We start from the raw sequence: 25,383 nt of genomic DNA, 5'->3' as shown, positions 1-25,383 counted from the left end.
ATGACAAACATCAATGGTCCCAAAACAGATCCTTGCGTAACACCGCTAGTAACTGCACTCCAAGATGAACCTTTACCATCAACTACTACCCTCTGTCTTCTTCCAGCCAGCCAATTACTAATCCAAACCTCCAACTCACCCTCAATGCCATACCTCTGTATTTTTTGCAGTAGCCTACCATGGGGAACCTTATCAAATGCCTTACTAAAATCCATATACACCACATCTACCGCTTTACCCTCGTCCACCTCCTTAGTCACCTTCTCAAAGAATTCAATAAGGTTTGTGAGGCACGACCTGCCCTTCACAAAACCATGCTGACTATCCTTGATCACATTATTCCTATCCAGATGTTCATAAATCCTATCCCTTACAATTCTTTCTAAGACTTTGCCCACACAGAAGTGAGACTCACCGGCCTATAGTTACTAGGGTTATTCCTACTCCCCTTCTTGAACAAGGGAACCACATTTGCTATCCTCTAGTCTTCTGGCACTAATCCTGTCTTGATAGATCATACTTCCAAAGTTTTAGTGTGTTAATCATTCACTAAAACATAATCGCATAAGGCAGTAGAGTTTCTTAAATGTAGTACACATTTTTAAAATCCAATAAAGCAATTTCTCCTCCTTGTTTCCTGATATTGGCTATTACGGAAACACAAATCTGAAGAAATTGCTCCTTTATCACAAATTTTTAAAATTTAAGTCCATAGAATCCATTTAGTGTGGAAACAGGCCATTTGGCTCATCAAGTCTACACCAACCCTTCAAAGAGTATCTCATCCAGGCACACCATTCCTGCATTTCCCATGGCTAACCCACCCAACCTAAATAATCCCTGGACACTATGGGCAATTTAGCATTGCCAATCCAACTAGCCCGAACATCTTTAGTCTGTGAGAGGAAAGAGGAGCACCTGGAGGAAACCCATGCAAAGAATGTGCAAACTTCACACAGACAGTAGTCTGCAGGTGGAGTTGAACCCGGGTCTGTGACACTAACACACAGGGGAGGAGGGGGGAGTGATCCCTGATCTCAAAAACACACTGAATTACATCATTGTTTCAGATGGACTGTTTGACCTAGTTATTTTTAAGTAAACAAAAATAATCAAACCCATATAACTACTAATTTAAAATCCAACTTCAGAAATGATATTTATGTACGAAATCAAATGCCTTTAAGCGTAGCATATTCTCCTAAACACACCAGTTAAAGAGAAAAAGAATCTGTCTCTGCAGAGATCAACAGTCCAAAAAAAATTGTCCAAATAATTGCTAATTCATGAAATACTCCAAATGATTTTATTCTTGTGTCCTGGGTCACATAGACAGGTGTCACTAGACATGTGCAGTTGCCACTTGGTTTATACAATTTTCACAATAATCTTCTCAGAAGGAGCTCTTCAGGAAATGTCAAGCCTTACAAAAGCTTCTCAGGAGAAATTACACATCAGTTTTCTTTTTCTCAGACTTGATTCTCAGAAGGATTTTCAAAACAGGTGGAAGAAGATGACCTAAAACAGAAAATGCTAGAGTACCACAGCTGGCAGTGGAGATAAAGTGGTGAACATACCAAGACTGATGTCACTCTTCTTCAGAGCAGGATCAGCTGTTGGCATCTCCCATCAGGCTACACAAAAAATATCAAATAACCATAACTCCTGATTGCCATAAACTAAGACATGTGACTTACAGTAAACAAGTCCATGTAGTCAGCTTAAGTCACATACCGTCCAGAGAGTCTCTTTGAAAAATATGTCTAGAGTGTCTCAGTGACAGATTTCTTTTAGTGAAAATTGATGGATCAAGGTGAAGTCCAGAGCTACAGGAGAGGAGTAAAATTTGAATAGTACCAGCCAGAGCATAGTGTTATGAAGGCACTTCCATTATTATTAATATCCTTTTAAGAATCTGTGTTTATTGTAAAAATGAATTCATTTGTAAGCTTGAAGAGGTATAGATTGGTAATTTTTAAAAATAATCTGTATTTTTCAGCTGTCACTATTTTTTTAACAATCAGAGCAATCGGACCAATAGTAAAACAGAACATTCTACAAATACCACCATCTAGAAAAGAAAAGCCAATGTTTCATAAGAGCTTTCATGCAGCATGAGGAGAGTCATGCTGGAGTTCAACTGAATAATGTGAGAAAGAGAAACGTGAACAATATTGCTCAATACTTTTAAAGCTTTGGAATAATGGCATTCTTCTCAAAGAAACAGGAAACAAAGGCTCACAGAATGCAACATATTCTGGCCTCAGAGTTGCTCCTTTGGAGGGAAAATATCATTCATGGTGAGGCCTACATTAAATGACATCTTAGAAAGGTGACATGAGGATGCATTAGTATGATTTAGTGTTAGCGACTGTGATATCAATCAGTTTCTAACACTGGTTTGATGCTGTGCTGCTATTGTAAACATCACCATTCTAGGTATTCCCACTCTTCAATAAGTGCTGCAAATTGTGTCTTTGGCAGCGTGAGTACCCTCTTTGCCCTCTGTTGAAAGGCATCACTTAAAAGCAGTTTAGTAGCTTGTTATTTTCTACTGGCTCCGCGTGAATTTATGGAAATGTTTGGAGAAGTTGCTAAAAGCCAGTCACGGAGTGAAAGTTGCTGTAAATGGGAAAGGAGATTTTTATTGTAAGACAGAGTGTACTTGGGTGAGATTTCTGTAACAATGAATACCTGATATAGTGTGCAAGCTGTGAGATGCAGTGTGGAGCATGTCCAACATATATGACTATGAATGTGAGGAATTACTGGTGATAGTTAGATGTTGTTCATAGTTGGGTGATCAAGTCTGGTACCTTGAATAATGGATGGTGGTCAACTTGGTGGGATGCAATATTGAAAATGCACTGAGCTTGACCACAATTTTGGAATCACTAAATGCCTTTTGGGGTTAGATTTTTGGAATTGTCTGCCTTGACTTCTTGCTCTCATTAACTTTTTAGTATGTGTCTGCAAGGCTTCCTGGTATTCTGAGTGAAGAGGACCTCTCTTCTTCAATGCATCTTCTACTGCACCACTTCCAACATGGCATTAGAGAACCTTGGAGCACAAGCTCTGCTTTACTGGAGCATCTCTCTAAATTTTCAAAGCTCTTCAATGTCTCTACAACAGGTTCTAATCCCCTCTGCAACTAAAATGCTGCTTGCCTTTAAAAGGTGCAGGCTAGCTTTAAGTGGTGCTAGTCTCATATACACTTCAGAGTCCCCATTGAGGAGTGCAGTCACGAAACAGCACATTTAATGCTGGGCTGTGTATCCCAATCATTAAAATGAGAAGGCAACACTAAGTTTGCAAGCTGTCTGTATTGCTTTAATGTGTGCCACTAATGGTCTATAATGGTAAAACAAACATTGCCTCTTAAAAGGTTTATAGAAACTATAGAACTGCAGTAAGGTTATAACACATTCAGCTTGGAGGGCTGGATTTTACCAAAAATCAACTAATTGTCAATTTTAGTGAGTTTTGTGGAGGATTTCCCTCCCTACCAAGTTTTCTCATAGTCTTCTTAAACTCACCCCATGACCAATGCATGTGTTGTTCTACTTACCACAGGTGAAAATATTGCTCACTCGCAGGATCTCCCAGGATTCTTGGCACCGGTGCCATCTTTGAAGTTCAACCACATACCTGGTCAAGTGCTGGCAATCAGGAGCTGACCTGTGCAGATTCTGTCATGTTGGACAGAGGGAAATTAGCAACAATCCCTCTCCCGCAACCACCTTTTGCCCAGGGAGACCCAGACGTCTTAGTGGACAGGGATTGTGTAGTCACTGATCTTGCAGCATGACTTGAGATTTTGGTTCCTGGTTGTCAAGATAAAGGATAGAGGAGGAAGTGAACAGGTAACCACACTGACTTTCATGTCAGGAATTGTCGTCATATGGTTTCTCTCAGTTGAGTTGGAAAATGGGTAACTGTATATCAATGAGGTGAGTTGAGGGCGTAATAAGAATTTTAATGCATGCTAATTTACCCCTTGCTGCTCAGTAATGAGAATCTCAACTTGCCATTAAATGCTTAGTTAGAAAATGGATTCTCTGCTCTCAATATCAGAAAGATCCATACTCACCATCTCACATGGGCCTTCCAATCTCTTCATCATTGCTTGTGTCAATCAGGAGCTGAATGTTCAGCAAGACAAATAAACTATCCATTTGTTCTAATCCCACCTTTCAGTATTAGGACCATTGCCTTACAAGTTACAACTCTGTAGTTGCACATCCAAATACCTTTAAATAGATTGAGGATCTCTGCTTCTGCTACCAGAGAACATGAAGAAGGGTTACACCTGAAACATCGACTTCTATATCTTCGGATGCTGCCTGGCTTGCTATATTTTTCCGGCTGTAGAGTAAAAAATTAGGTCTGCAGATGCTGGAGATCACAGCTGAAAATGTGTTGCTGGTTAAAGCACAGCAGGCTAGGCAGCATCCAAGGAACAGGACTTTGGATGCTGCCTAACCTGCTGTGCTTTAACCAGCAACACATTTTCAGCTATGTTTTTCCAGCCTCCTGCCTGGCTACTTTGGATTCCAGCATCTGCAGTTCTTTTGTCTCTAACTAGAGAACATCAGACACCTATCACCCTTTGGGTGAAACTGTTTTTCCTCATGCCTGCTCTAGTCATTCGATTAATCACTTTAATTCTGTACCTCTGCATTAGGGGAAACAACTTTTTCCTGTTCACTATATCCAGGCTCCTCATAATTTTGTACATTCCTAATAAGTTATTCCTCAGTCTTCCCTGTTCAAAATAAAACAGTCTTAGACTATTTAATCTTTCCTCTTAGCTGCTGTTTTCAAGCCCTGGTAGCTTTCTGGTAAATCTCTTCTGTACTCTCTTGAGGCAATTATATTCTTTCTGAAATGCAGTGACCAGAACTGAGTAGAACTCCAGCTGTGGCTTAACCAGGTTTTCTGCAATTCCATCATTACATCCTTGTTTTTGTACTTTATACTTGATTTAATAAAGGAAGGCATTACACATGCTTTCTTCCTAATCAGAATTAACTGCCTTGCCACCTGTGAATACACAATGCAATGTTTCTAACGTCCTCTACCCCTCTCAATATCCTTTCATTTATTGGGAATTCACAAGCTTTGTTTTGTCTTCACCAACCCTATTGACTTGCACTTCTCTGGATTGAAATCCATTTGCTATTTATCTGCAGTCTGAATCCACATAATCGAAGTAATATGATTACACTGCAGACGGTGCGGAGGAGATTTACCAGAATGTTGTCTAGGCTTGAGAATTTTGGTAAAGAGGAGAGATTGAATGGACTGGGGTTGTTTCCCTTGGGGCAGAGGACACTGAGGGACAATATGACTGTGATGTATAAACTTCTGAGAGGCATAGATCTGGTGGCATTTAGGAACTTTTTCTCTTGATGGACGGATCAGTGACAAGGAGTACAGATTTAAGACAAGGGTCAGGAGGTTTAAAGGGGATGTGAAGAAAGACATTTTCAACCAGATGGGAGTGGAAATCTGGAACTCACTGCCTATAAGTGTGGTCGAGGCTCAAACCCTCATAGCATTTATGAAGTATTTAAATGTACAGCTCTGATGCCAAGACACACAAAACTATGGGCCAAGGGCTGGAAAATGGTATTAGAATATTTATGTGGTTGCTTGTGACTGGGGTTGAGAGGGTGGTGCTGGAAAAGCACAGCAGGTCAGGCCTGACCAGCACCACACTCTCAACTCTGATCTCCATGATCTGCTGTCCTCACTTTCTCCGTTTGTGACTGGCACAGATTTGTCAGGTCAAAGAGTCTTGTTCTTTGCCGTGGGTGTCTATAGCGCAATGGCTCTTCCAAATAATTAGAATGATTTTGAAGTCGACTACCATTCTCTTCACATCAAGTACACAGCTGACTGTTGTCTCAACTACAAATTTCCTAAACATGCCTCCCACATTTCAGTCCAAACATTGATATACGCAACAATCAAGACCCAATGCAGAGCTCTGTGGAACACAACTGGAAGCCACTTTCTAGTCTCAAAAACATTCACCAACCATTTCTTTGATCAATACAATTGAGCAGCATTGTAGACAATGTTGGCGACAGCAGAAAATTATACCAGGATATTGATAGGTTAGGTGAATGACCAAAGATGTGATAGATTTACTATTAACAAGTGTAAGGTTATCCACTTTGACTGAAAAAGGATAGATCGGAGTATTTTGTTTTAGAAGGTACAACATTAATTACAGTGGATTTTTTTGGTTCAGAGTGTAGACCTTTTTAAAATGCCGCAAGCAGGTGCAGAAAAGTCAAGACAGCTAATGGATTGCTAAACTTCATATCTGAAAGGCTGAAGTACAAGAAGGATGTTTAGGCCCAGGAGGTTTAGAAGGATGATACCAGGACTTCAGGGGTTAGGTTATGATGAGAAATTAGACAACTTAGGTCTTTATTCTTCAGAATTTAGAAGGTTAAGGGGTGATCTAGTTGAGATTTTCAGGATATTAACAGGTAAAGACAGCATAGATAAAGATAAACTACTTCCATTGATTGAAGATTCTAGAATTGGGGCAATAGTCTAAGAATTAGGGCCAGGAAATTCAGGAGAGATATTAGAAAATACTTTTACACACAAAGAGTATTGAAGGATTGGAACCCTCTTCCTCAAACAGCAATTGACGCTAATTCAATTGTTAAATTCAAAGTAAGGGTATCAAGTGATGTGGACCCAGGACAGGCATAAGTAGTTGAGCCACAGTTGAGCCATGATCTTATTGAATGATGAAACAGGCTCAGGAGATTGAATCATCTACTCTGTTCCAATGTTCTTACGTTTCCTGTCGATAAACCAATCATTGATCTAACTTGTCACATTCCTCCATTACCCTTCGATTTTTACTTTCATGAACAGTCTGCCGTGAGGAGCCTTGTCAAATGTCTTACAAAAATCCAAGTCAACAACCATTGTCGACGCTACTTGCTACTGCCTCAGAAAATCCAATCCTGTGAGTAAAGTTTGCCCTTAACAAAACCATGCTGATGATCAGATTAATCTGTGCTTGTCTAAGTGACTGTCTCTCAAAATTGACTAAAAATTTGCCCATCATTAACATCAGATTAACCAACCCATAATTGTTTGTCTCATCCTTTTTTAAACAATGGTATAATGTGCACAGGCCTTCAAACCACTGATACCTCCCCTGTATCCAGTGAAGACCAGGAAATGATTCTCAGAACATCCAACATTTTCCTCCCTGACTACCTTTAACAGCCTTGGGTGAATTCAATCGACCTGGGCCTACTGATTTATCCATCTTCGAAGTAATCAGTCCCTCTAGTACTTCCTCTCATGTTATGCTTATTGTATCAAATAGGTCACTTTCCTTTCCTTAAACCAGAAAAACTGCAAACTCCTTCAGGAAGACAGCAACAAAAAATGACTGGAATAATAAAAATGCTGCTTTAAATCACAGAGACTGCAGAGAGACTGTTGCAGTTTTAAAAATCATGTTTGCGGAGCACATTACGAGTTGCATATAACGTCACATTTTCCTGGAATGTTGAGAATGAAAGCAGAGCCAATAGGTTTTAGCTAACATCATCCTGTTTGGTTCCTGACCAGGCGATAATGGCTTGTGTGGAGTGGTGCCGCAGACACTCACCCAGTCTGCAAGAAAAAAGCATCAAAAACTCTCTTCACCCTTTCCCCTGTATGGAGGTGCTAGAACGTCTCCAGTAATAACTAACTGGATTCTACTGACCTTTCCCTGCAAATTCCCTATTAAAAGAGGAATAAAACACTTTTAACGACAATGAAAGGGTGAATTCTCAACCAGCAAATGAAAGATAACATCAGTGTACAAACAATCTCATCCCATTGGCAAAGAATTGAAAAGGAGTAATCGGAAGAGACAGAAATTAATTCACTGAATCCTGTGGTCGGGGTTCACACTGTTAAACTGTTTTTTTTCAGATTTTTTATTCTCTTTTTCCATCCTTAATACCCATGTCTTCTCTATCTTTGTGTCTCTGTCTATTTGTGAAGGTCTGAATTTAAATAGGGATAAAGATTAAGTTGGAGAGTTATAAGTTAGCAATTCATATTGAATCAATGTCATTGGTTAAAGACAATTTGTTTGTAATAAGGATGTTTATCTTGCTAAGTCCAGGAATCTGGTGACTGTCTTCTATTAATCTATTTTAACATGATTATTCTTTTAGCCATACAAGCAAATTGAGGATTTTGGATGGATTGACTAAAGATTTTCATATTCTCTAATAATTCTGGAAATGATTTCCAGCACCATACCCAGTGAGTCATAGCAATGATCTATGGTGGTCAGTTGTTGCAGCCACCGCATGGTGTGTGAACATTTGTTCATTAAAACCTTACACCTGTACAGCAGTAAGTCTCTTACATGCTTAGTTAAATTATCTGTAACAAAAAGACATGTACCAATAAAGCTTAGAGCTAAGGTTGAACAATTGTCCTAACAAAAGAAAATTCTTGCTCTGATCTAAGATCTTTAAATGATGTTGAAAAATCAAATCGTTAAAATCGTGACTGACAAGAGGTACGCTGATATGCAAACGACAGTCAAAGTTTTTCAACTGGTTGCCTCCGTGGGTGGCAACGTGTATATAAAGTTGGATTTGCTCTTCATCTGAGGGTGGTCATAACATTGCAATGTGAGAAAGTCCATTCTGACAGCAAGTCATAGTGCTCCCTCGTTCAGCAGTCACTTTTTGCAGAAATGAAAAAGCAGTTAGGTTGCTTTTTCATCATTGTTTGATCATCATTTGTAGGTTAATAACCAAACCTTTGTACAATAATGTCATCACACAAAAGACAGTCATTTGTTGATATTAAATTCCAAGCAGTCATCCACAATGCAAATTCATAACATGGTGAGAGGTCATGCTTAGTTTGAACATATTGCAGAATGATAAGTCAGAATTCTGCAGTCAATTTGAAGGGTTTCAACCTCATTCATTGTTTGGTGTTGTACAGAAGTAAAACCTGCTCTTAGTGCTGGGTAAGCTATAAAGGTACAGAGCCCATGTGATTACCGTTGACATTCAGTGTAACAGCCTTGAACTGCAGGACATGACTGGAAGGTATGCTTGTGTAGAATTATCTTAATACATGGTTCATAGTAAACAAAATAAAACAGAATCATTCCAAGATTTACTAAAATTAACCTACTCAAAGTGCAAATTTGTAATTATTTGTGAATAATATGAAATATTTCTCCTTTCACCCTAAACCTATGCCCTCTAGTTCTGGGCTCCCCCACCCCAGGGAAAAAGACCTTGTTTATTTACTCTATCCATGCTCCTGCTCAATACATAATAGCTGCTGTGGGGTTCACTTTTATTAGTGGCATAATAATTGGAGAATAATGCCAATTGTTAAAATGTTATATGCAGAAAGAGTAAATGCTTATAGCAATATTTGTACCTACATTTTTCAGACATATAAATTGATTTGTAAACAAATCATTTATCATTGCAATTAACCCCATGGTCATGGTACTAGCAGGGCATGAAAGGCTGGGTATGAGGAAACTATCATCTGCAATTTTGTACTCTCGTCCACAGTGTCAGCAATAGCCTCTCCTAAACTGTGAGCACCATTCTTTCTCGGGGATAAGAATGAGGAGCCATGTCAAACATCTGCAGTCTCCAGGTGTCATACAGCCATTGAGTCGTAGAGCTGTACAGCTTCAGTTGAACTTGTCCATGCCAACCAGATATCCTAACCTATTCTAGTCCCATTTACCAGCACTTGGCCCATATCCCTCTCAACCCTTCCTCTTCATATGCCCATCCAAATGCCTTTTAAATGATGCAATCATACCAGCCTCCACCACTTCCTCTGGCAGCTCATTCCATACCCACACCACCCTTTGTTTGAAAAGGTTGCCCCTTTGGTCCCTTCTAAATCTTTCCCCTTTCACCCTAAACCTATGCCCTCTAGTTCTGGGCTCACCCACCTCAGGGAAAAAAGACCTTGTCTATTTAGTCTATCCGTGCTCCTAATGATTTTATAAACCTCTGCAATGTCACCCCTCAGGCTGCAACGCTCCAGGGAAAACAGCCCCAGCCTGTTCAGCCTCTCCCTATAGCTCAAATCCTCCAACCTTGGCAACATCCTTGTAAGTCTTTTCTGAACTCTTTCAAGTTTCACAACAATCTTCCTATAGGAGGGAGACCAGAATTGCACACAATATTTCAAAAGTGGCCTAACCAAAGTCCTGTTCAGCCACACCATGACATCCTAACTCCTATATTCAATGCTCTGAACAATAAAGGAAAGCATACCAAACGCCTTCTTCACTATCCTTTCTACTTGTGTCAGTGAGTATTGTGCAATGTTTTTGGGTGATGTTTCTACTGAGGTTGAATAGCTGGTAGTGTATTCCAGCTGTGAGAACAGCAAGGATGCTAAGCATGTGAACAAAGTGAATTGATGAATGTTGAATATTAGACCTGACTTATGATGACAGTTGATGGTCAGGTGATACTTTGAGCAGGATCAGAAGCTAGTGGTGTAGTTGGTGGGACTTTACATTTGATGATTCATTCATTGACCTTGGTCTCTCAAGAAGTCATTGAACCTCTTAGAGAACTGCATCTAGGTCTTTCAGTTTGACTTGTGGCATTGACTATCACGGATATTGTCCTATTGTCTTCTGAGAGCTATCCAGAAGGACCACAGTAGATGGGAAAAATTGCCCATCTGTACCTTTTCCAACTGGACCTTCAGCACAGCATTGGGGAATCTGTGCGATTATACTGTCTTATCATTTTCAATAATGGTCTCTTTCCCATATCAGATTCAGACTTCCAGCACTTCTTCCAGACAAAATACACTTGCTCCTTTAGCAGAGCTTGAAGTACTGTCTCATGATTCCAGGCCCCCTGCTGTCGTGTGAAGTTGCTGTCCAGTGTGATTAGTTCAGGCTGCATGCTATTTGAGCGGCCATGGGCAAAAGCAGCAGCAGGTTTCATGAAACTTGCATCATCAGACACAATGGCACATTATAATCCCTGTGTCCCTTCACTGACTTGCTTGAATTTTGCAGCTGCTGCCCAGGCTGACATAGGTGAAAATGTAATTTAGATAAGACACTGGTTTGGCAGCTGTGAAACTAAGAGATAAAATGAGTGAGAATCTATGAGTGTAATAAAGTTATGATTATTTTAGTCATATCAATCAGTTTGATCTTACTTGTGTGCAAATCTAAATGTTATTAAAATATAAATTGGTTCAATCTTCCTCTGTTAGATGAAAAGAGAATGAGACAGCACAAGTCTAACCTTTACTATGTCCCTATTACTATAACCCCCCTCTTGTTCTACAACTCTTTAAGAGGTCTGCATTTCTCTCACTCTGATCTATTGTGCCTTCCTGATTTCTTTTACTCCATCATTGTGAGCCATACTTTTAACCCTCCTCGGCCTTAAGCCCTATAAATCCCTTCTAATTTCCCTCTTGAAATCTCTCTGCCTGGATAACCTTCTCGTCTCCTTTAAGAAGCTCCCTAAAACCTACAGCTTCAAACAACCTTTTGGTAGCCTGTACTAAAGTACCCATGGGCATCTCTATATCAGTCGCCAGTTCTGCAAAATGCTTTATGATACTAATGGTGCTGCTTAAATGCAAACAGTTGTTGTTGAGATCCCAAGCTTGAATCTGTTTCTGAACGATAAGATATTCCTTTTGAAGGCAGCATGAACCCAAATTCATGGCTCACTTACCCCACAGCAAAGACTCCAGCCATGGCCCTCACTTTGATGGTAGAGTTGCAAAGCAAATGAGACAGCACGACTGCCCCCTGCAGCGTGGTAATCACCTTAAGAAATAGCTTTACTTCATTCTGCCAGAGGCATTCAAAGCAGGCAGCCATTGGACAGCTGCACTGGTAACAATGGCTATCACTGTCTTTGCTCTCGGTGTGCAGATTAACCCTGGCCACAAAGATCTAACACATCCAGTTTACACAGTGCTGGCCTGCATTATATGTTGCCTTAGATAACAGATGATGAAACACATGCATCCTGCAGCAAGAATTCTTGTTTCGCTCTGTATTTGTTCGAAATGTGGTGGGGCAGGATTACTGCTCAGCAATGGTTCTGTCCAAGAGACAGAAAATTGTCAGCAACACTACCCAACTAAGGATGGGCAAATATCTTCTTGTTCCTAATTGCTTCCCCTGTTTTCTTATTCTGCCATCCAAGTGGTTACAGTGAATATAATGCAGGAAGATTCTAGATGCTCCAGATTTCTGGTTTGTCAATGGGCCTTTGGAGAAACAACCTGTTCCTCAACAGAAGATTGAATCACTATGGATACGTCCCCAGCTTATACAGGAGTGGGGCAGTAACTTATCCCAGACTTTTCTCTTAACACTAACACCACTGCAGGCTCGAGTCCTTTCAAAAAGAGGTTCTGGAAACTCAGGGAGTTAAAATATTTCCCATCTTCAACCCTCATGTGCTGATCCCATAGACCCTCTCTGCAAATGCACTCAAGCTTTTAGTGATGGCTTGTTTGATGTTAACTAGAACTTCATGAAAATTAATGCTCCCTGAGGGCTCTTTTCAGCTCAGCCCCTACTTTCTCAAACATGCTTTGAGTTATAAAATCTTGGTGCAGTCTTGCACTTTAACTCTATGGAACATACGGCTAAGAGGACTTGTTGGAATGTATCTTTCCCTAATATCACGTCTTAAAACTGCCTCATTTTAACATGGATAGGGATGTGGAATTAGAATTCATTTCCACTGTCATCACAAAGCCCCCTTCCAGAACCTAACCCTGTCAGGGGCAAGTAGCCTTCCTGAGGTGATGGTAGAAATTCTTCCTTCACCGCAAGTATAAAGATGATTTCCCCTCCTCCTCTTTGCTGTTGAGGTCTTGACCCACCATATGATACTGGTTCAAGTGACCATACATATTGGCATTCCCTCATTAGCTGGAGGTGCACAGCAATGGGAATGACACTTTCAACAATACTGTCTCAGTAACAGCTGGCTTCCCGCACTCTGGCTCCAGAAACAGCAGCCACAATTGCTCAGGATAGTTGCATTGTGCCTGTGCTCTAGTTGTCTGAGTAAGGAGAGATGAGGTAAAGGACTAAACACAGCTTTACATCAAGAATAACTGTTGACCATGTGCACAGGGAACTGCGAGTTTATTCTACTGGAGAATAAAGGATGTGCTCGCCTTCAATCTAATTTATATGAAACCTGTTAACGTTCACTCACTTGATCGGAACATACTGCTGCTGGCCAAATTCCCTCAAATCCACTCTGAGATCACCTCATTCCTCATTCAATCTGACACAACATTTTCATGTATTGTTTTGTTCCAATGCTTATTCAGTTTATTTTATAGGATGGCTTTTCATGTATGCTTCATTCCCAGGGTAACTGACTGTTAAAGTAGTTATATTCTCTTACCAACTATCGATTTTGCTTTTGCAGTTTATGGACCCAATCTCTTTACTGCTTGTACTTCCTGTTCAGGTACAGTGTAAATATGTGTGCACCATAGGAACATCTTATACCACAACTTTCTGAAATTTGCTTTAATTTTCTGAACCTCCTTAAAACATGTATCAAGTATATAAAATAATCCTTTACTTTAATCTTCAGAATATCTTTTCCTTTCCAGATCCCTGTCTTCTCCAACAAATATTATCAGTCATTCCCTAGCTTTGTCAATTACATTATAATTCCTCATTTTGCTTAAGAATTAATCTATCTACATGCAACTACTGCTTATAAATGTTGCTCCTCAAGCCTATGGTAACTAAACATCTGTAATCCCACTTCTGACACCAATTTGTAATGTGCAGGTTTGAGAGTCACAAATTACTCCCCCCCCAAAAAGGGAGGTCGAGCTCAGAATTGATTTTAAAATAATTTATTAGGGAGCTTAATAAAAACTAAAGGAACCGTGGATGTTGGAATTCAGAAACAAAAACAGAAATTGCTGGAAAAGCTCAGCAGGTCTGGCAGCATCTGTGGAGAGAAATCAGAGTTAATGTTTTGGGTTGCGTGGCCCCTCCTTACTCCTTAAAGACTGTCCGCCATTACAAGGTACAATTCAGGAGTGTGATGGAATACTCCCCTCTTTCTTGGATGAGTGCAGCTCCAACAATGCTGAAAAAGCTTGACACCCTCCAGGACAAAGCAGTCTGCTTGATTGGCATTGCATCCACAAGCATCCACTCCCTCCACCACCAACGCTCAGTAGTAGCAGTGTGTACTATCTACGAGATGCTTTGCAGAAATTCACCAAAGATCCTTCCAAACCTATAGCCACTTGCATCCAGAAGGACAAGGGCAGCAGATGTATGGGAACACCACCACATTCAAGTTTCGCTTCAAGCCACTCACCATCCTGACTTGGAAATGTATCTCCATTCCTTCACTGTCACTGCATTGAAATCCTGGAATTCCCTCCCTAATGGCATTGTGGGTCAACCCACAGCAGGTGGACTGCAGCTGTTCAAGAAGGCAGCTCACCACCACCTTCTCAAAGACAAAAATGTGGGGCCTGCCAGTGACACCCACATCCCACAAAAATGAACAAATAAAAAAAAAATTAAAAATTGCCCAGAGGGAAAAAGCAAACTTCTGTCAGGTGGTTTTGGACTATCCTCACTAATTGTATAAGAAGTTTGTAAGATCCTGAAGTGTGTTGAGTATAATTTAGGATCAAAATGTTAGGAGCTGGAATGGAGTTAGAATCTCGCCTGGAAATGGGCCATGCTTCCCTAGTCAGACTGCAATGAATATGCAACTTGGGATGTGAGTTAGGGAATCACCCACTGAATGAGATTAAATAACAAGAACATACAACAAACCTGGAAGAGAACAACCATTCTTTCTAAATGAACAAAATATCGAAGCATGATTTTACACTAAAGTCCAGGAATCACTTGATGATGAATCAAAAAAGAATTAGTTGTGCTGATGATTTCACTGGCCAGTGGAGGCTAAACATTGACATTCCTCAATCATCTGTCTGTGAATCTCTCTGCATAACCCAGCAAATTTTAACTTTTTAACAATCACTCCAATTTCTGACTGAATGTTACTGTCAGAACTGCTTCCAGACAAAACGTTCCAGGTCTTACTGTGCTGGGTAAAAAAAAATTCTCATTTCCCTCCTTGGATTAATTTTGCCAATTATCAAAGAAGCCTGTGCCCTGGTCACCAATCCTTGATGATATTTAAAATATATTTGGTGTTGAGCATGTCAATTATCGCACAGATGTTGACAGCTCACTGATACTTTCACTAAGTACCCACTCTCACATTGTGGTCCTGACAGGGTCCACACACTCTGCGTTATCGGAGGGAGGTTGTGAAACTTGAAAGGGCTCAGAAAAGATTTACAAAGATGTTGCCAGTTTTGGTGGATTTGAGCAATAGGCTGGGGCTGTTTTCCCTGGACCATTGGATGCTGAGGTGTGCCAGATGGGCATGGATATGGGAAATAGCATCTTTTCCCTGGGATGAGGGAGTCCAATACTAGAAGGCATAGGTTTAAAGTGAAAGGGGAAAGATTTAAAAGTTACCTAAGGGGCAACTTTTTCACACAGAGGGTAGTGTGTGTATGGAATGAGCTGCCAGAGGAAGTGGTAGAGGCTGGTACAATTAGAACATTTCATAGGCTTCTGAATGGGTATATGAACAGGAAGGGTTTAGAGGGATATGGGCCAAATGCTGTAAAATGGGACTGGATTAATTTAGGATATCTGGTTGGCATGGATGAGTTGGATCGAAGGATCTGTTTCTGTGCTGTGCATCTCTATGATTCAATGACTTCATCTGATGTCACTTAATTTCAAGTGTCAATATTATATCTTGTGACACAATAGTGTACAGAGTGCAGCGTTGTGGTAATGAAAGAGGCTTGATGGCTCATGAGTGGGTAGAATAGGTTGTAGTTATCATACCTCTTAACCCAGAACAGTAAAGAGATAGTTTGGAAACTCCAAACACAAGATCCAATATTCAGGTCCTACATTATAAACAGAACAATCTTCATCCTTCTAACACACTAGGAGTAGAGGCAGGGTAGTTTTAACAACTTCCATCTTGTCCAACAGCAGTATGATGGGTATATAGACCTTAATAGCTTTTCTTCCAAAACTGAAAGCAACTGCATCAGAGGTCATATAAGTATTATTCCCAGTATAAAGTGTACAAATGGACTTCTCTAAACTTCCCCCTTTCATTGAGAAATGCATGCAATATCATTTGCAGCTGCATTTTACTCTTGGTTTGCAAAGAGAAGTGTGATTTATGAATAATAAAGCTGAGGTTGTCTAGTCTGTCCCATTTTCACCTGTCTCTGTGCAGGAATTGCAACTGTAGTTTAGGGCATGCATGGTGGCTCAGTGATTAGCACTGCTGCCTCACAGCATCAGGGTCCTGGGTTCGATTCCAGCCTGGGGTGTCTGTGTGGGGTTTGCACGGTCTTCCTGTTTCTGCGTGGGTTTCCTCCAGGTGCTCTGGTTTCCTCCCACAGTCCAAAGATGTGCAAGTTAGGTGGATTGGCCATGCTAAATTACCCATCATGTCAAGGGATGCGGCTAGGTGGATAAACTATGGGAAACGTAGGTTTTCAGGGATGGGGGGAAGAAGTGAGTCTGGATAGGATACTCTTTGGAGGGTTGATGTGGACTCGATGGGCTGAATGGAATTCTTCCACACTGTAGGGATTCTATGATGATAATTTGTAAAGCATTTAGGACTTCTAATAATAAGGTGGCAAGCTGTTAATGGTGGGTCATCTGGTATCTGCTTGTGATTGGGGTGATTGTTCTTCTGTGGGGGATATTGTTCTCATGGCAAGTGTTGTTACTGAGCCAAAGCCAGATCTTCAAATTTCCAAAGAAAAGTCATACAATATTCAAGGCATTAACTGTTTCTCTCTTCCACACCTAGATCTGCTGAGCTTCTCCAACACTTTGATTGAACTGTTTTCTCATTCAGCTTCAGTTAGATCCTGGTGAGCTTTCTCTAGCAGTTACATTAAATTGTGTGCAGAGTCTGTGATGGCTATGGTATTACAGCTGAAGAAAGGCAACCAGAGAGGCATGAGAGAGGAGCTGGGTAGAATTGACTGGGAGAGGAGCCTAACAGGAAAGACAGTGAAATAGCATGGCTGGAGTTGCTGGAGTAGATACATCAAGGACAAAAGAGAGGAAAAGGTGCACATTGGGCTGCTGGAAAATGACGCTGGAGAGATAGTAGTGGGGAACAAGAAATGGCTGAGGAACTGAATAATTACTTCACGTCAGCCTTCACAGTGGAAGACATGAGTAATATCCCAAAGATTCAAGAAAATGAGTGGGCGGAGTTGAGAATGGTGGCCATTACCAAGATGAAGATGCTAGAAAAACTGAATGGCCTGAAGGTGGGTAAATCACCTGGATAAGATGAACTACACCCCAGAGTTCGATAGCTGAAGAAATAGCAGAGGCATTAGTGGTGGTCTTTCAGGAATTGCTAGAATGAGGGAGAGTCCCAGAGGACTGGAAAATCCTAACATGAGACCCCTGTTTAAAAAGGGAGTGAGGCAAAAGACGGCAAATTACAGACCGATTAGCCTAACCTCGGTCGTGTTTAAGGTCCTGAAATCCATTGTGAAGGATAAGATTTCTGAATAAAATATGGCAAAGTCAGCATGGTTTCATCAAGGGGAGGTCAGGCCTGACAAATCTGCTAGGATTCTTTGAGGAAGCAACGAGCAGGTTACGCCAAGGAGAGTCAATGGATGTTGTCTACCTGGATTTCAAGAAGGCCTTTGACGAGGTGCCACGCAGGAGGCTATTGAGTCAGATAAGGACACATGGTGTCAGAGACAAACTGCTAGCATGGATAGAAGCTTGGCTGTCTGGCAGAAATCAGAGAGTGGGGATAAAAGCGTCCTTCTCAAGATGGCAACCTGTGACAAGTGGTGTTCCACAGGTTCACTGATGGAACTACAACTTTTCATTTTATACATTAACAACCTAGATGAAAGAACTGTGGGCATTCTGACTAACTTTGCAAATGATACAAAGGTAGGTAGAAGGACAGATAGCATTGAGGAGGTGAGGAGGTGAGAGGGATTTGGACAGGTTAGGAGAGTGGGCAAAGAAGTGGCAGATAGAGTACAACTTGGGAAAGTGTGAGGTCATGCACTTTGGTTGGAAGAATAGAGACATGGACTGTTTTCTAAATGGGGGAGAGAATTCAGAAGTCTGAAGTACAAAGAGACTTGGGAGTTCTCGTCCAGGATTCTCTTAAGGTAAACTTGCAGGTTGAGTCAGTGTTTAGGAAGGCAAATGCAATCGTGGGCATTTATTTTGAGAGGACATGAATATTAAAGCAGGAATGTACTTTTGAGACACTTAAGGTGTTTAGGGCCCAAAACTCAGGAAGAATGTACTGGCCTTGGAGCATGTTCAGAGGAGGTTCATGAGAATGGTCCCAGGGATGAAAAGTTTAACATATAAGGAACAATTGAAGACTCTGGGTCTATACTCAATGGAGTTTAGAAGGATGAGATGGGGATGTAATTGAAACTAACAGAATACTGAATGACCTGAACAGAGGGAAGCTGTTTCCATTGCTAGGAGAGATTAGGACGTGAGGGCACAGTCTTAGAGTAAAGAGAAGACCTTTTAGAATGGAGATAATGAGAAATATCTTTAGCCAGCAAGTGGTGAATCTATGGAATTCTCTACCACAGAAGGCTGTTGAGGCTAGGTCATTGAGTTTATTTAAAACTGAGATAGATGGGTTCTTGATTGTCAAGGGGATTGAGGGTTATGGGGAGAAAGCAGGAGTATGGAGATGAGAAACTTGTCAGCCATGATCGAATGGCAGAGCAGACTCAATGGGCTAAATGGCTTAATTTCTGCTCCTATGTCTTATGGTCTTATGGCTTCTTCCATCATATCTCTTCATTCACAAACTAGCAGAACATTTACAATCATAACCACTTCTGGAATATCATTCACAAACCCATGCTGTAAACTCTTCCAGGGCAGTAGAAATGCCTCAAAGCATTTGCAATCAACTGCACCTCCTAAATGGCATTGAGAATGTACTCAGAAAAGTGTTGCTTTTTCTAGTTTCACTTGTCAGTAACCATTTTTTGCATCGAGTTTAGTAAAGTCCTTTAGAGAAAGTCAGGGCAGCAGATGCTGGAAATCAGAGTCTTGATGAAGGGCTTTTGCCCGAAACATTGAGTCTCCTGCTCCTCGGATGCTGCCTGACCTGCTGTGCTTTTCCAGCAACTCACTCTCGACATTAGTAAAGTGCTTTGCCTTGATAAGCTGCAGCACTAATATTTTAGTGGCTGGTTGGGTGTTCAATTCTCTTCAAAGCTTTATTGAAATTCTTGGGATCTAAACTTATGATCAGATTTGCACATTTGTTCATTGCATCATGCTGCGAATCCAGTCTTCAGGAGTTATTATTTCCTTGATTACTTGCTTCCATCTTGTCTTCCAGATTGGGCTTGCAGGCAGCTGGAGATCACTTCGGGAGATGGTGAATCGTTCTCACACTTTCATCTACTTTGAGATGGCATTCACTAACAAGACACCGAAACCCTTTAGAAGTTTCATAGAGTCACAGAATCTCGACAGTGTGGAGGCAGGTCAGTTGACCCATTGAGTGCACACCAAGCCTCCGAAGTGCATCCCAGCTGAACCCACACCTCTTCTGCATCCCTATCATGCTGCATTTCCCCAGGCTAATCCACCTAACCTGGACACTATGGGAAACTTAGTATGGCCAGTCCACTGTATTATGTTTGTAATTTTTTCAGGATGTGGTCAGGCCTGCGAAATTCTTACAAACCTTTCTGGTTCATGTAGGGTTGGCAGTCTAAGGTTTCGAATTATGTGAGCTGAAATAACTGGATTTTGCTCAAAGTCTCCGAGCTGGAACTGCAGACTTCTGTTCTTCCAATTGAACAGGGCTCTTGGCTTCAGTTGTCCTCTTGGAATGAGTAACATTCCATCATCAAGCCCCAACTTTACCTTTGAAGACTTGATTTGTGGCCCACCAATGTAAGCCACATCACACAGATATGCAAAGCTCATGATGTTGCATTTGGCCTTGGTGTCTCTCTGACACGCCACATTTGTTTAATGATCTCCTTTTGCAGTCAGCTTTCTCATAGTCATAAACCATTTATCACCTTGAAACCAAATGGTACCAACCTGCTCTAACTGATTGGTCAGAATTATGGTGTAACATCTATCTATTTAAGCTTGCTCTGCTTCTTTCCGATAAAACACTTGAGTGCAAAGTGATTTAGCCTCTTGAAGTAAAAGCACTGTTTTCCCTAAGTTGGTCATGCTTGCTCTGCTTTTACATGGTGTCTTTCAATATATTTACAGTCTACACTCTGCTTTTGCTATTTCTCAGTCAAGTCTCAAGAGCAATATAGCTTGTACTACTCTTTCCTCAGTACTGATTTAATTAAAAATCACTCAACACCAGGTTATTGTCCAACAGTTTATTTGGAAGCACTAGCTTTCAGAGCGCTGCTCCTTCATCAGGTAAGGAGCAGCACTCCAAAGGCTAGTGCTTCCAAATAAACCTGTTGGACTATAACCTGGTGTTGTGTGATTTTTAACTTTGTGTACCCCAATCCAAAACTGGCATCTCCAAATCATCGCCTGGGCACTTATAACTTATACCTATTTTTACAGATTTCTTTTTCACTGAATACCATTGCTGAATCATAATTGGATCATTGAGATTGAAGAAAGTTCAAACCTTCTTTCTCTTCACCATTCATTTCCAATGGAGGAAGAATTAGAAAATTCATAGCCATACTGATTCACCCAGCAGCACAAAGTTAAAGATGGACATTTTTGAAACCGTTGTCTGGTATTACTTTCATTGGCCATCTCTCTGACAGTTCGCAAAATACAGACAGTTTCAGCTGTTCTCTTATGGTGCCATTTTTCATATGCAGGCTTTAATAGGCTGCTCTCTATAAACTGAAAACAACTGCAGCAGAACATTTGCCCTCTCTGAGTAGCACACTGATAATCAAGCCTTGCTATTCCAGTATTCATTGCAAAAGGTCAAGATTTTATGAAAGTTTTCCTGTCTTTTAGATCCAGATTAAGAGAAAGCATGGACCAAACATCTGTACTTAACAAGAATACATTTGATTACAAATAAATAGATTCTGTGAACTGTTAACTTGTAACTATATTGGGTATTACTTCAATAGGACCAACCATCATGGACAGCAAAATAAATTGAGAGATAGTGAAGACAGCAGCTGCTGGCAAGTCAGAATTGATAAAGTGTGGCGTTGGAAAAAGCACAGCAGGTCAAGCAACATCAGAGGAGCAAGGAGAGTTGGCATTTCGGGTCAGGAACTGTCATCAGGACTGCCAAAGCAGACCAATTTTAAACTCGTGTTGCGCTCTGATTTACAGAGCTACTTGAAAATGCTATTTCTGGAGATAACCTCCATCAGCAATAAGTGACCGAAAATTCTTGCTCTCACCTGCCAATCCTTCTTTTTGAAAGACTAGACAATCACTCATTAAATGAAGCAGAGCATTTTCTTCAGCAGGTTTGCCTTGATGTATAGAGTTCCGAACACCTCTGGACCAAAACAAATGTCATCTTCCATTAAAAACGGTCTCAGCTATATCACTTGAATATGAGCACTAGGTGCCTGAGTGTGAGATTTCTGTAAATCCCCTGCAAGCTTTCGGATGACAGGCTGTAAGGCTTGACTGTGCCGTTTGACAGCTACCAGTTGGCCTTTTAGTTCAATAGTCTCTGTAGTTTCGGATTGTCAGAATCCACAGTTATTTGTTTTCTCATTTAGTCTCACTGAGGTAGTTGGATTGTGTGACTTCTTGTTGAAATCTGGGTTTCTAGCTCATTCCTGTGATGAACTTTAAAATTCATGCCTTCGCCATTATTTGAAGTCATAGTACTTCTTTTTGGTAAGCTTTTGCTGAGGACTGAAGCTTTTCTCTAAACGTGTCTAACTCACACCGATGTTCTCTGCATTTGATTGTAAAGATCTGTTGCACACAATTGGTTCCTCCATCTGGAAGGGTGGACCTTCCAATCTGATTGAAGCTTTAAGACCTTGTCTTTGTTTTGAAAGTCTTCCTTACATCGTCAAAGAACTTTCCTTAATGCAGTAGTTCGCCTTCATGATGTCTCAGATCTTATCAGCCGCATTATTGGCTGAGAACGTTTTAAGTCACTATTTGCCTCCATAAGCAGTGTGCTTATGCTCAGCTACTTCGTCGCTTCCCAGCAGTCTAGCTTTCCAATCTGGTAAGGATGCATTCATCTGACCGTGACTGGAGTTGATCTTACTGCATCTCCTTAGATGGATTTGAACAGTAAGTCGACAGGTTTGCTTCATCTTTACCTCTTCATGAACAGACTTAATCTTCACAAAAGGGATAACTGGATTTTCAAGCATAGTGTGCTCTAGATCCTTAAAATACAGGAAGGTCAGAGGTTTCAGATTTGTTTGCTGGCTTCCTTCTCTGTAACTATATTCTGAAAAGGAACCCACAGCCCAGAATAGCTACTAATGCATGGTCACTGCCTTTTAGGCATCTTCTCTCCTTGCCATTTCTAGTTTCTGATGAGAGGAAGGTGGGGGTTCTGCTTCTATCTGAAGAATGTCTGAAGCTAGGCAAAGTTAACAATCACACAACAGCAGGATTATTTGGAAGCACTCGATTTCAAAGCACCCCTCCTTCATCAAGTGGTTGTGGACTATGAGATAATAAAACACAGAATTTATAGTAAAAGATTACAGCATCATGCATCTGAAATGATATACTGAACAAACCTGGATTGTTAAGGCTTTGATCTTTAGAATGGGTTGCGAGTTTCAGTTCATTAATATGTAAATCTCAGAACTAAATTTTAAGTCATCTTCTCGAGATAATTTAAGGTTTTCTAGCAAAAGGTGACATCTCAGCTCAGACAATGCACTAAAGGTGTGAGGTTAGAGTCTGTCTGGATCCCAATCTTGAGTCAGATTGGTTCAATTTCCAATCTGGAATTTCCAAAGTTTACATGAATTGATTACAGGCAATCAATGCTGACCTCACGCCTTTAATGTGTTGCCTGAGCTGAGATGTCACCTTTTGTTATAAAACCTTACGTTATCTTGAGAAGATGACTTAAAAGAAGTTCTGGGATTTACATATTAATGAATTGAAACTTGCAACCCATTCCAAAAGATCGAAGACTTAACATTCCAGGTTTGTTCAATATATCATTTCAGTTGCATGACCCTGTAATCTTTTGCCATAAATTCTGTGTCTTATGATCTTATTCTCCACAACCACCTGATGAAGGAGCAGCGCTCTGAAAGCTAGTGCTTCCAAATAAACCTGTTGGACAATAACCTGGTGTTGTGTGATTTTTAACTTTGTTCAGCCCAGTCCAACACCAGTTCCTCCACATTGAAGCAAGGCAGGCAGTCCTCCTTAATAAAGAATTGTAATGATTAGAAATTGCACACAAGGGCTATATAGTACAATTTTTCATTGTAGCAAAATACAAAGAAACCTCGATTATCCGAAGGGCATGGGCGGACAGTATATTGTTCGGTTAATCAAATTCCGGATAATCAAATACCAGATAATCGAGGTTCCTCTGTATAGTGTGTACCTGGCCTCTAATTCTTGCAATTCCTCATTCCTAAAGCTTGATAAGAGTGTATAATCTGAAATAATTAATAGGTTTTCTCCAGTATCTATTTTAAAATTAGTTTCTCTGTCATTTAATCTTGGTGAAACAAACATTATCCTATTGGACTGTATCATTAAAGAAACCAAATTTATGATGTGGGCCTATCATCTCCTCAGGAAGAGTCTGTCCTGTCACTCTTTGACCCTCGCAGTTGGAACTCCTGTAGATTGCTGTGGTCTCTGTTACCTTTACTGTGCTGCTTCTGCAGCCTTACCCTGGCCTCTCTGTCTTTTCACTCATGACTCTTCATAAAACTGACCAGGTTGGGCTTGAGCCAGTGGAATTTCTTTATGACAAACATGGTGTCCTGTTCCTTCACACACTTGCCAAAAGTTAATTCTCTGAGTGCTTGTGTGCTTGCCAAATCTGCAAGTACATTTTTTTCTGTCATACTTTATGTGTCTGATTTGTTTTTCCCCTGTTGCCAACTCCATACACAACTGTTGGCTTTCTCCCATACTTTCTTTAGGTTTTCCATTCTGTTCAGTGAATAAGAATACATCAAAGTCTGTCACGAGCTGCTCTATACCACTACTGAACTTCACTGGAGGTATTTTCTTTGCTTTGAATTGCTGCCAAGGTGTCATGGCTTATCCTCATTGGATTTCACCTCATGCTTTTGTCACCTCAGGCTTTTATCACCTGCCCTGATTCCATGTGTCTAGTCACTGTTGTTCCCATTTAGTAATGTGAGATGTATACTCATGTGAATGAATACCAACAGGTCAGTGAACAAAGGATGGTTAGAAAAGGCACCACACATGAAATCCTACAGGTACAGGCTCCAGTTTCCTGTAACCTATGAAATCGGTCTTTTTTTTGCTCAATGACAATATCCAGAGTGAAGTTATAATTTCCTTTCTGAGGAAGGATCTCCGGACCTGAAATGTTCACTCTAATCTCTCTCCATGGTTGCTGCCATATCTGCTGAACTTTTCCAACAATTTCTGTTCTTGTTCTTTCAGTTTTTATAATTCCCTGTATTATACAGACATCACAAGAGGGACCACAGGATTTTCTTACTCATGTAATCCTGTACACTTCCAGTGAGGATCAGTGAATAACACAAGCATGACTTCTGAATGATTTTCCTTCCATAAACATCCCATATGCACTCCAGTTGTGATCAGTTAATTCAGGACAGACTCGGAGTTTTACTTGAAGCATCCGTGGTCCACAGAGTTTGTGGACAATCCAGCAGTTGTTATGCTTGTATGGATTAAGACAACTATGTCAAATGGCTACATCCCTGCAGGGAATCAATTCTAAATCCAGTTCTCCATGTATCAAGGTCAAATGTCAGATTATTCAGTGTGCAAAGCCTTCACCACAATTTACAAATTCTGAGGTTAAATGCTCTTTTGTACTTTCTTAATAAGAAAGGAGCACATAGCAGGATCTTGGAGGTGAAAGTCTGTACAATTTACGGCCGCACAATGTCCCGTTCAAAGAGACAGATATATGTTTATAGGTCAGTTGGCAATGATATAACAAGTACTAACTCAGAACCTCTTCCCTCTTCACAAGATTCATCTACTTCTTGCAGCAAAGAAGCATTCAGTATTCAAATTTTTCATAAAGGCTCTCTTCCCTTAGGACT

Source organism: Hemiscyllium ocellatum, chromosome 31 (genome assembly GCF_020745735.1).
Source record: "Hemiscyllium ocellatum isolate sHemOce1 chromosome 31, sHemOce1.pat.X.cur, whole genome shotgun sequence".
Lineage (NCBI taxonomy): Eukaryota > Metazoa > Chordata > Chondrichthyes > Orectolobiformes > Hemiscylliidae > Hemiscyllium > Hemiscyllium ocellatum.
The sequence above is the reverse complement of the archived record's forward strand: the minus strand, read 5'-3'. Positions refer to the sequence as shown.